Source organism: Balaenoptera ricei, chromosome 8, assembly GCF_028023285.1.
Source record: "Balaenoptera ricei isolate mBalRic1 chromosome 8, mBalRic1.hap2, whole genome shotgun sequence".
NCBI classification, from domain to species: domain Eukaryota; kingdom Metazoa; phylum Chordata; class Mammalia; order Artiodactyla; family Balaenopteridae; genus Balaenoptera; species Balaenoptera ricei.
In genome coordinates this window covers 23,127,173-23,137,214 of record NC_082646.1, presented here as the reverse complement: position 1 = coordinate 23,137,214, position 10,042 = coordinate 23,127,173, and positions in this window count along the sequence as shown.

Here is a 10,042-nt window from a genome sequence, read left to right as displayed (position 1 = left end):
TGCCGCGGAGAAACTAGGCCCGTGAGCCACAACTACTGAGCCTGCGCGTCTGGAGCCTGTGCTCCGCAAGAAGAGAGGCCGCGATAGTGAGAGGCCCGCGCACCGCGATGAAGAGTGGCCCCTGCTTGCCGCAACTAGAGAAAGCCCTCGCACAGAAACGAAGACCCAACACAGCCAAATAAATAAATAAAATAAGTTTAAAAAAAAAAAAAAAAAAAAAAAAAAAAAAAAAAAAGAAATTCAGCCTACATTCTATATTTTCTCACAAGGTACATGCCTAGACCTCATTTCATTTACCGGGGAACTACTACATGTTTGTGAGCATGTGTGGGGGAGGGTAGAGGTTTTGAAGAAAAGAGTCAAATTGCAGAATAAATAACCTCATTGTGGAAAAGGAAAGAAAGAGCACTAGTCCAACTGATTTTTTTTTTCTGGCTGCAGGATCTTAGTTCCCCAACCCAGGCCCCAGCAGTAGTGAAAACACTGAGTCCTAACCACTGGACTGCCAGGGAATTCCCTAACTGGTGATTTCTAATTATAGATTCAGGAAACAAATTGATGTTTGAGAGTTAAGCTTTTTAAGATGAGAATTTAAGGATTTAGGGAGAGGCAGTCCAGACTAAAGAAATACCATGTGCAAATCTGTTTTTTTCTTTTTTTGGTCGCACCTCGCGGCATGTGGGATCTTAGATCCCTGACCAGAGATAGAACCCACGCCCCCTGCATTGGAAGCGCGGAGTCTTAACCACTGGACCGCCAGGGAAGTCCCCCATGTGCATATTTGGATACAGTTACGTGAATGAGATATGTGAGTAGAAAACCACAGTGAGTGAGGAGCCTAGAGAAGACAGGAAGAGCTGAATGTCTGAAATTTCCCATGCAGACAATGAAGACAGACGGAAGGATTTCGAGTAGGGAGTAAAGGCAATCTTATCTGTGTATCAGAAACTATGGGAACTGAAAAAGTTACATCGGAACAAAGAAGGATTAAACTGAAGGCAAAAGATGACAGAGGCAAAGGTATTTATTTATAGACAGACTGTTAAGAAGCCTACTGCAATACTTCAGGCGAGAAGTGATAATTTAGGAGAGGATGGAACAGAAGACATAAAGAGACTGCCAAAGCTCAGTTAAAGGTGATGATGATGATACTGATACCATTAATATTTAGGGGGTTAATATGTGCCAGATACTGGCTTAAGTTACTTTACTACACTAACTTATTCGATGGATATAGAGAATGCGGAGCAAAGATAATTGAGAATCTGAAAACGACATCAAGATTTCAGTTATTTCTGAATAATCAGTAGTGGTATCAATAACAAAAAGAGATCAAGGAGTACAGGGGAAGGGAAGGGCAGGATCCAGCAAAAAATTTTTGATAACTATGTACTAAGCATGGTTCTAGTCTCTTAGGACTCAGCAGCAGACAAAATATCCCTGCCCTCATGAAGCTTACATTTAGTTGCTGGGGGAGGCACACAGATAGCAAACATAATACATTATATAGTTTTTTAAAAAGGTGTTAAGTACAATGTAAAACAGGAATACTGGAGCAGAGGAAGAGAAGTGTGTATATGGGCACATGTAGGGGAACATGAAGGTGAAGTTTAAGTAAACATTTAAAAGATTTGAAGTAGAGCAGGCAAAGAGAACAGTCAGTATATAAGCTATATGTTCAAGTAGGCCTGGAATGTTTAAGTAGGCCAGTCTGGTTGAGAATAATAGAAAATGACTTTCAGAAAGCATATCAGGAGACTTCATCACCTAAGGTCCCACGGGGCATTTTAAAGACTTTTTATCTTTTACTGTGAGGGAAATGGCACTGTAGGGTTTTGGGCAAAAGAGTGGTTTGATTTAAGTGATATAGAGGATCACTCTAAGTGTTAAATAGAGAACAGACTGCAGAGCAATGATGGAATCAGGGAGACCAGATAAATGACTACTGTGGAAATACAGGTAAAAGATGATATTCATGACTTGAATCAGGGTGAGAAGTGATAAACAGTGACTAGGATCCTAGATATAGTTCTAAGGCAAAGGTAACTAGATTTTCCAACACAATGGAGGACAGAGAGAAATCAAGCATGATATCAATATCTTTAGCCGGAGCAATTACAAGACAGAGCTGTGGGTTTGGAGTGGGCAAAGATGAGGAGTTCACATTTGAACAGAAGTATGAGATGTCTAATTAGGTATCCAAAAGGACATGTTGAGTAGCTAGCTAGATATAAGAGACTGGAATGTAGGGAAGAGGTCTGGGCTAAAGATATAAATCTGGGATCAGCTAGATTATATTTAAAGGTAAGAAGCAGGATGAGATGACCAGTGGATAAAGAAGATCATGTAATAAGCTAAATGACTTGCCAACTCAGAGGGGAGAAGAGGAGGAACTAGAGATACAGAAGGAACATTCAGGAAGATAAGAGAAAAGCCAAGAGTGTGTAGTGTAATGGAAGCCAAGTAAACAGAGTATGTCAGGTGTTATTAGGCTTAGTACAATAAGGATAGAGACATAATCACTGGATTTAGCTAGTGAGAGTCCCCAAAGACCGTAAAGGCATAGTTTTGGTGGCGCTGTAGGAGTGAGAACGTGGTAGGAGTAGATTCAAGACAAAAAAGAATTGGAATACCCAAAATAGACAAGTTTTGCTGCAAATGGGAGCAGAAATGGGCTTGTAGCTGAAAATGGGGCGGCGGGGAGGTACGTGTTGGAAAAATCAAAAGTTTTTTTTAAGATTGGATAAAGAAGCTTCTATGATGATGAGGATGATCCAGGAGAGGGGGGAAAATGATATAGAAGAAAAGAAAACTGCCACAACAATGTTTTTGAGTAAGAGATGGCAGACAGAAAATATGATGTAGTTCACAAATGGAGGGATTGGTTCCAAGTTTATTTAGTAATTGGTAGGAAATATATGGGTACAGGGCTTGGTGGGTTGGGAAGATGAGGTAGGGGAAGTCTCTGGCAGTTTTCTTCTGGTGCTTCAGTTTTCTCACGGAAGTAGCATGCAAGGTCATCAACTGAGGTTGAAGAAGAGGATGTACCAGAAGTCACAGGATAAAGGAGAAAGAAAGAATGGTCTAGAAGAGTGGGAGAATAAATTAAACTACTAGGGAAATATATAGTATGACTACTGGACAGCATTAAAGGGTTCACTGTCACACATTTAAAGTCAAATTAGTCATCAAGGTTGAATGCTTTTTTTTCCTTAGACACCTTTAGTTACTAGGCTTCAGTTAAGAATAAGGAGAAAGAAAAGAGTAAGGCCAGTGAAGGGTGGTACGATAAATGGATCCTACAATTTATTGGTAGACAGAATGTTTTTAGCATTGCTGGAGGTAGAATTCTAGAGGGAGTAAAGCTGAAAAGACAAGAGGTGATAATCAGAGAATGAAATGTATGAAACTGAGATTGTGAGGTGGGCATATTAATAGCTTCAGTGGTGGCAAAAAACCCAACTGAAAACATCTATGAGGAATATTTTAAAAATATACCATACATAGCTCCCTAAAAGGTTATGAAAGTTTACAAAGAGAAAAAACAATAAGTGATAGAGTAGAGGGGTAAAACATTAAAAATGCAGACCAATAATACCCACTATGGATTCTAACAGCCCAAAATATAACCTAGTTGTTAATGTCCTAAGAGAAGAAGCAATCAACTGCCAGAGTATTCCACAGTTAGACCAGATGAACTGCTCTAGAGCAGGGACTCTTCCACATAGTGTTTGCTGCATAAGGAGATAAGGGAATCTGATGAATATAATGAGCAGTATTCTCAGCAGCAATGTTTACAAACCTATTACCCAACATTTTCAAATTAGAAAGGTTGATCACAGGAGCATTTTCACACAAGCAGTAAGTTACCCGTGCAGAGCATCCAAGTCAGACCAGACAAGACCACTGCAATGATACTTCTAAATCAGAAAGGGTGGAGCCAGAATGTACTGAGCCTCAAAAGGCAAAACAGTGTATTTTTCCAGATGTAAGTCATACATAAAAAATAGTGAACCAAACCCTATCTCAATCTGATCATTTTTTAAATAGAAATAGAAAGGGGCTGGAGTTCAGGAAAGAAGAGTCTCATCCACAGTCTAGAATTCTATGTACCATCCCCATTCAAAACTGTTTATAAAGTATCAGTGCATGCAGAAGAATTTGCATCTAATTAATTTATGATTAGGAATTAATACTGGAAAATATGCAATGACATTGAAAGAAGTTCCTTTTGAATTGCTTTAAATCTGAGGCTCTGCAAGCATGAACATCTAGGTTAAGAAAGACTGGCGAGAATTCAAGGAAACAACACTTATGTATTGCTGATGGTAGTAGGAAAATATTCTGAAAGTATCAAATTTAAAATATACTGACCCAAGTGAAGAAACTTACTCCATAAAAATAAAAGCACCAAAATATAAAGAAATATGTATAACGATGTTTATTGCAACATTATTTGTAGTGACAAAACTGGAAACAAACCTACTATGGAGTATATTATGCAGTTATAAATCACTATCAGTTGACAATATTCTTCACTTATTGAGAGAGGGAAAAGCAAGTATTAGAGTAATATGTTTGCATGATTCTAATTTTTAAAAAGTACAGTTTTCATATACATGGATATTTATTTGTTCAACAAATGTTTACTAACATGCCAGGTACCATTTTGTAGTTCATACAATCTAGTGGTAGAGAGAGACAAACACGATAACTAAGTAAAATACAGTATTTAGAATGTTAGAAGATGAAAATAAAGGGAAGAAGAGTAGGAAGAATGTAAAAGGGAGACTAAAATATGAGGCAAGTGAAGTGACATTCAAGGCAGAAGGCATAGCAAGAGCAAAAAGGATGGTCATTATGGATAGAGCAAAGTGACCAAGAGAAAGTAGTAAAATAAGATCAGACAGGTGTAAGAAGTGGTGTGAGTGGGCAGAACATGTAAGGTCTTAAAAGGCTTTAAAGGTTAGAAGTGAGGACTTTTAGTTAATTACTGTACCAGGTTTTGAACTTCAGTTACCTTACAATGATGGCGTATGCTTTTCTTTTAGTTATCTTTGCATAGTTCACAGTTTAAACTGAACACATTATTGTAATAAAGAAAAAAGAAAAAAAATCATTGAAGTTGATTGAGAATAGACATGCACAATAGGACATTCCTAAAAGCTGCTTCTTGACTTTGTGATCCACAGGTATGCAGTAAATCTCTAAATGTATTTCATGTAATGTATAAACAACAAAGGTACGAAACAATTAAAGATTTTATTTAAAAACAGATATCTATGTCTCAGCTATAGAAAGGATGCCTTCTAAGATTTATAAAAATGCAAAAGGAAACAATATTATGAAATAACTATTACTTAGTGATTCTAACATCTAAATATGAGAGAGTAATGCAAAAACAGGATATTATAATATTATAAGGAGAAAGCACTAAAAGGTAGGTTGACTTCAATTAAGGGAGGAGAGGAAAGCAGGGAATTTAGAATAAAAAAAGTGAATTTAAATCTTAGCCTAGCTTCAGCAAGTTACTTAACTTCCCATAGATTCAGTTTCTCCATCTGTAATATGAGGGTAATAATATTTCTTACAGAGAAGACTCAAATAATACATAATCTGTCATACAACTTGGCCCTATTTCATTGCCTGGTATTTAGTAAACATTAAATAAATATTTGATGAAACTGAATATTAAAAATAGATAAAGTAACAGTTACAATAATTATAACAATATCTGTTCTCAATGTGTTCATATTCAATTAAAACTTCAAAGTGGCCAAAAAAGCTAATTTTCATTTGATCAGAATCTAAACTAGGAAGTTGTTAAAATGAAGAACCTCTGATGTTAAATATATTTTTCAGAAAATAATAGTGTATTTTCACATTGACTTTAGAACAAAATGTTTAAAATAATTCATATTTTCTTTATGTGAGATGAAATATATAGCTTAACAAAGTCAGTAAGTCTAATTAAAAAGAATGGACCTGACTCAAATGAAAAATGTTATATATACAATTGACCTGTGAATAGCACTGTGCAGGCCCACTTTATGCGGATTCTTTAAAATAAATAAGTACTACAGTACTACATAATCTGTGGTTGGTTGAAATCCATAGGCTTGAAACTGCAGATATGAAGGGCCCAAGTGTAAAGTTACACCTTGATTTTCAACTGCATGGGGGTCGGGGGCCCCAGCCCCCACTATCACTGCATATCCTTTATAAATCTAAAAAGTGTATGTTAAATTTCATAGCATTTTTAACCTTTTTAAAAAAGATGAAATATGGCAGAATATATATTCCATAATATTCAATACCAACCAATTCTTTTCCTACTATTACATTCTAGAGTACAGTTATTGATAGGAACAGAGAGTAAAGAAGCAGCTATGGGACTGCCCAAACTGTACATTTGTTTGGAGTGTTTTACTCCCCATGGGAATAAATGGGAATGATACTGTAGCGTGCCTGAAAGAGAAAAATACAAGAGAAATCATCCATTTAAAAAGGTACACATTAAGGGGCAGGAAAGGAATAAAGACGCAGACGTAGAGAATGGACTTGAGGACACGGGGAGGGGGAAAGGTAAGCTGGGACGAAGTGAGAGAGTGGCATGGACTTATATATACTAACAAATGTAAAATAGATAGCTAGTGGGAAGCAGCTGCATAGCACAAGGAGATCAGCTCAGTGCTTTGTGACCACCTAGAGGGGTGGGATAGGGAGGGTGGGAGGGAGACGCAAGAGGGAGGAGATATGGGGATATATGTATATGTATAGCTGATTCACTTTGTTATAAAGCAGAAACTAACACACTATTGTAAAGCAATTATACTCTAATAAAGATGTTAAAAAAATAATAGATATACAATAAATTTCATGCATTTAAATTGTACAATTTTATAAAAATAAAATAAAATTAAAAGGTACGCATTAAACATTCCATCAACTGGTCGTATTTCACTAGTTGGTCATGGCTTGGTAGTGTATGCCTTCGTAGTGTATTTGGTACTTCTGATAAATCCGTTGGCAACAAATTACAAGGTCTACGATCAATGAAGTACAGACTTGGATGGGGATTAAGAGAACAGTTGAGATAATTGAGCATTAGAGGCTAGGTTCCCTGACTTGCATATCAATGCAATTCCTACAATAACATTTTGTTAATTTGATTATAAAGAAAACTATTTTAACGATATAATGATGTTTAAAATACTCATAATTCTCTCCACTATTTGAGCCAAACTTGGAGAGAAAACCATGTACATAATTTAAAGCAAAACCAAAACGAAACAAAAAACCACAGATTACAAATTAGGAGGAAGAGAAGCTGAAAGGAAAAAAGTAGGTATTTTTCATATGTAAAGGTTACCATTACCTTTTCCAAGTCTAACTCCTCTAATAAAATGCTGGCATTTTTGTTTGCTTCAGCAGCCTGTCTATCTTTGGCTTGTACTATCGACTCATACAAAGGTGACACTTCTTCAGCATCTCCTAAAATGAAAAATTAAGATGTTTCCAGACTCAAAAAATTAACAATTAGAGATTCCTGAAAACATGAAAATATTAAGGTACCTGAATGAACATAAGCAATAAAGATCAGTAGTAGGGCAAAACAAGAGTGCAAATAAAAACATAATTTAAATGGTATATTTTAAAAAACACATAAGCAAAGAGCTTCTATTGTTCTTCAAAATAATATCCATTTGACTGGTACTAAAATTATTTACTCCTGTAATTTAAATATGAGAAATCATACTGCAAATAGAGCTGCAATAATCTGTCAGCTGGTTAGTGGGCTAAAGGAAAAGGTCAATGTCAACAAAAGAAAATGGGTTTAAAACAATTTAAAATACTTATCTGGCAAGAACTGTTCTCAAATATTTAAGCTTTGTTGCTATAACTTCTTGTGCTAGAATCATTCATAAAAAGCACGTATTTATAGACTTATCTCAGTGATTTCATTCTTAGAACATACACTTTTTGACAGGAAAGGGATATTTCCCTATGAAGACAAAAGCTTTATTTTTAATCTCTGCCCCCCTTCCATAAGGGGTATCCAGGAATATTAATTGTCATAAATGAATCTAGAGGCAGGCAAGACAGTGGATTAGCTATGTTAAATAAAACTTATGGGAAAAAGCTGTTCACTATCATGTGATAACTGCTGAGAAAATGAAAGACATTTTTAGATTTTCAGAGGCATGTCTTAGGATTTTATTCAAATATTTTGATCTCAATTAGAATTCTAAAGGGATTTATTTTATTTTCCGTACTTTCCCTGCAAAAATCCTAGCTAATTCATTCTTAAACTGACAGTTACTCCAACTTTTATATTATGTTGAACATGTTAAGAGTTTTCTTGACCATAATTAAAAGTACTGTGTTAATTTTTGTTTAGGTCTAAAAAAAATCCACTGACTTGTTCCTCTCAGAAGAGATATCTGTCTGGATAGATTATAGCACTAATGAATAGTAACAATAACTTGCTTTAGATTGTTTAGTATTTACATTAAAATTAAATTAGCTTAAGTACTATTTAGAAAGATAAAGTAATTCTAAAACAGAAAATGTTTTATTACTTCATGAGGTAAGTAAATCATCTGAAGAGCTTCTTAAATATTATACTTCATTCCCAAATACTAGACAAATGAAAATTGCTATGTACCACACATTATTGCTCAAACTAAGACTTTTTTTTTTTTTTTTTTAAATTATTAGCACCTTTAATTATTATTTATTTGTTTGTTTATTTGTCTGTGTTGGGTCTTCGTTTCTGTGCAGGGGCTTTCTCCAGTTGCGGCGAGCGGGGACCACTCTTCATCGCGGTGCGCGGGCCTCTCACTATCGCGGCCTCTCTTGTTGCGGAGCACAGGCTCCAGACGCGCAGGCTCAGTAATTGTGGCTCACGGGCCCAGTTGCTCCGCGGCATGTGGGATCTTCCCAGACCAGGGCTCGAACCCGTGTCCCCTGCATTGGCAGGCAGATTCTCAACCACTGCGCCACCAGGGAAGCCCCAAACTAAGACTTTTTTTATCTTAGTGTGGAATGTACATATATATAAAAAGCCAAATGAGATCCCAAGCTCATATAATGGGAATGAATTTAATCAGTATATTACCTTATCAGTGATCGTTGCTATGTATCTCATACATTCAGAATCTGATGGAAACTGATTGACTTCTTTGACTAAGTAGCACACCACCTTCACATGACCCTAAAAAATAGATATTAATGTCAGACTGAAAACAGACTCTATCAGGATTCAGTGAATCTAGTCTGTCTTAACTAAGATTCCATTAACATTAGTGCCACAAAATAAAGACTTAAATTGGGTATTATTCGCACTTTGAATGAAAAAGAGACAGGCTTTGGTTCTAATAAGTTAGATAAATCTACATTGTTCATTTTCATCCTACCCTCCAAAAAAAAAATACAAAATAACGTGACCTAAAATTCTAAACCATACTGAATTTAAAAAAACAATAAAGTCAGTATGAAGAAATGCAGGATATGTGTGAAAGAAAAGAAAAACCTCATCTTTTTTTTTCTAGCTAATTCGTTAGAACTGAGCATCCTGTTTCAATTTTAAGCATTAAAAGAGCAGAAATAACAATTTTGCTCTTTCTTTGAGATAAAAACTGAATGCATAGCACTATACTAGGTAGTGCAAAAGAAATAACATACACTTTCTTAAAGCTTGAGCAATGATTATATTATTCACTGTAACACAGTTCACTAAGTTCAAAATCTTTAGACCAGCCTTCAAGAGGCTCTCTACTTTCTCTAATCCACACTATTACTGACACAACACATATAAACAGATGAATAAACATCTGTTTATATTTAGTACATTTCCTCTATTGCATTTATTTCTTCCTTCTCATCTGCATCCTTTTGAACTATCCCTATCTTTTAATGAATAGCTTAAATGCCATTTGCACCTTTCCTTGATATCTCACCAACACTTCTACAGTATTTAAACTATTTATATGGGACAACTCATACAGCTACCTGACTTTGTGTGTGGATCCCTGATTAT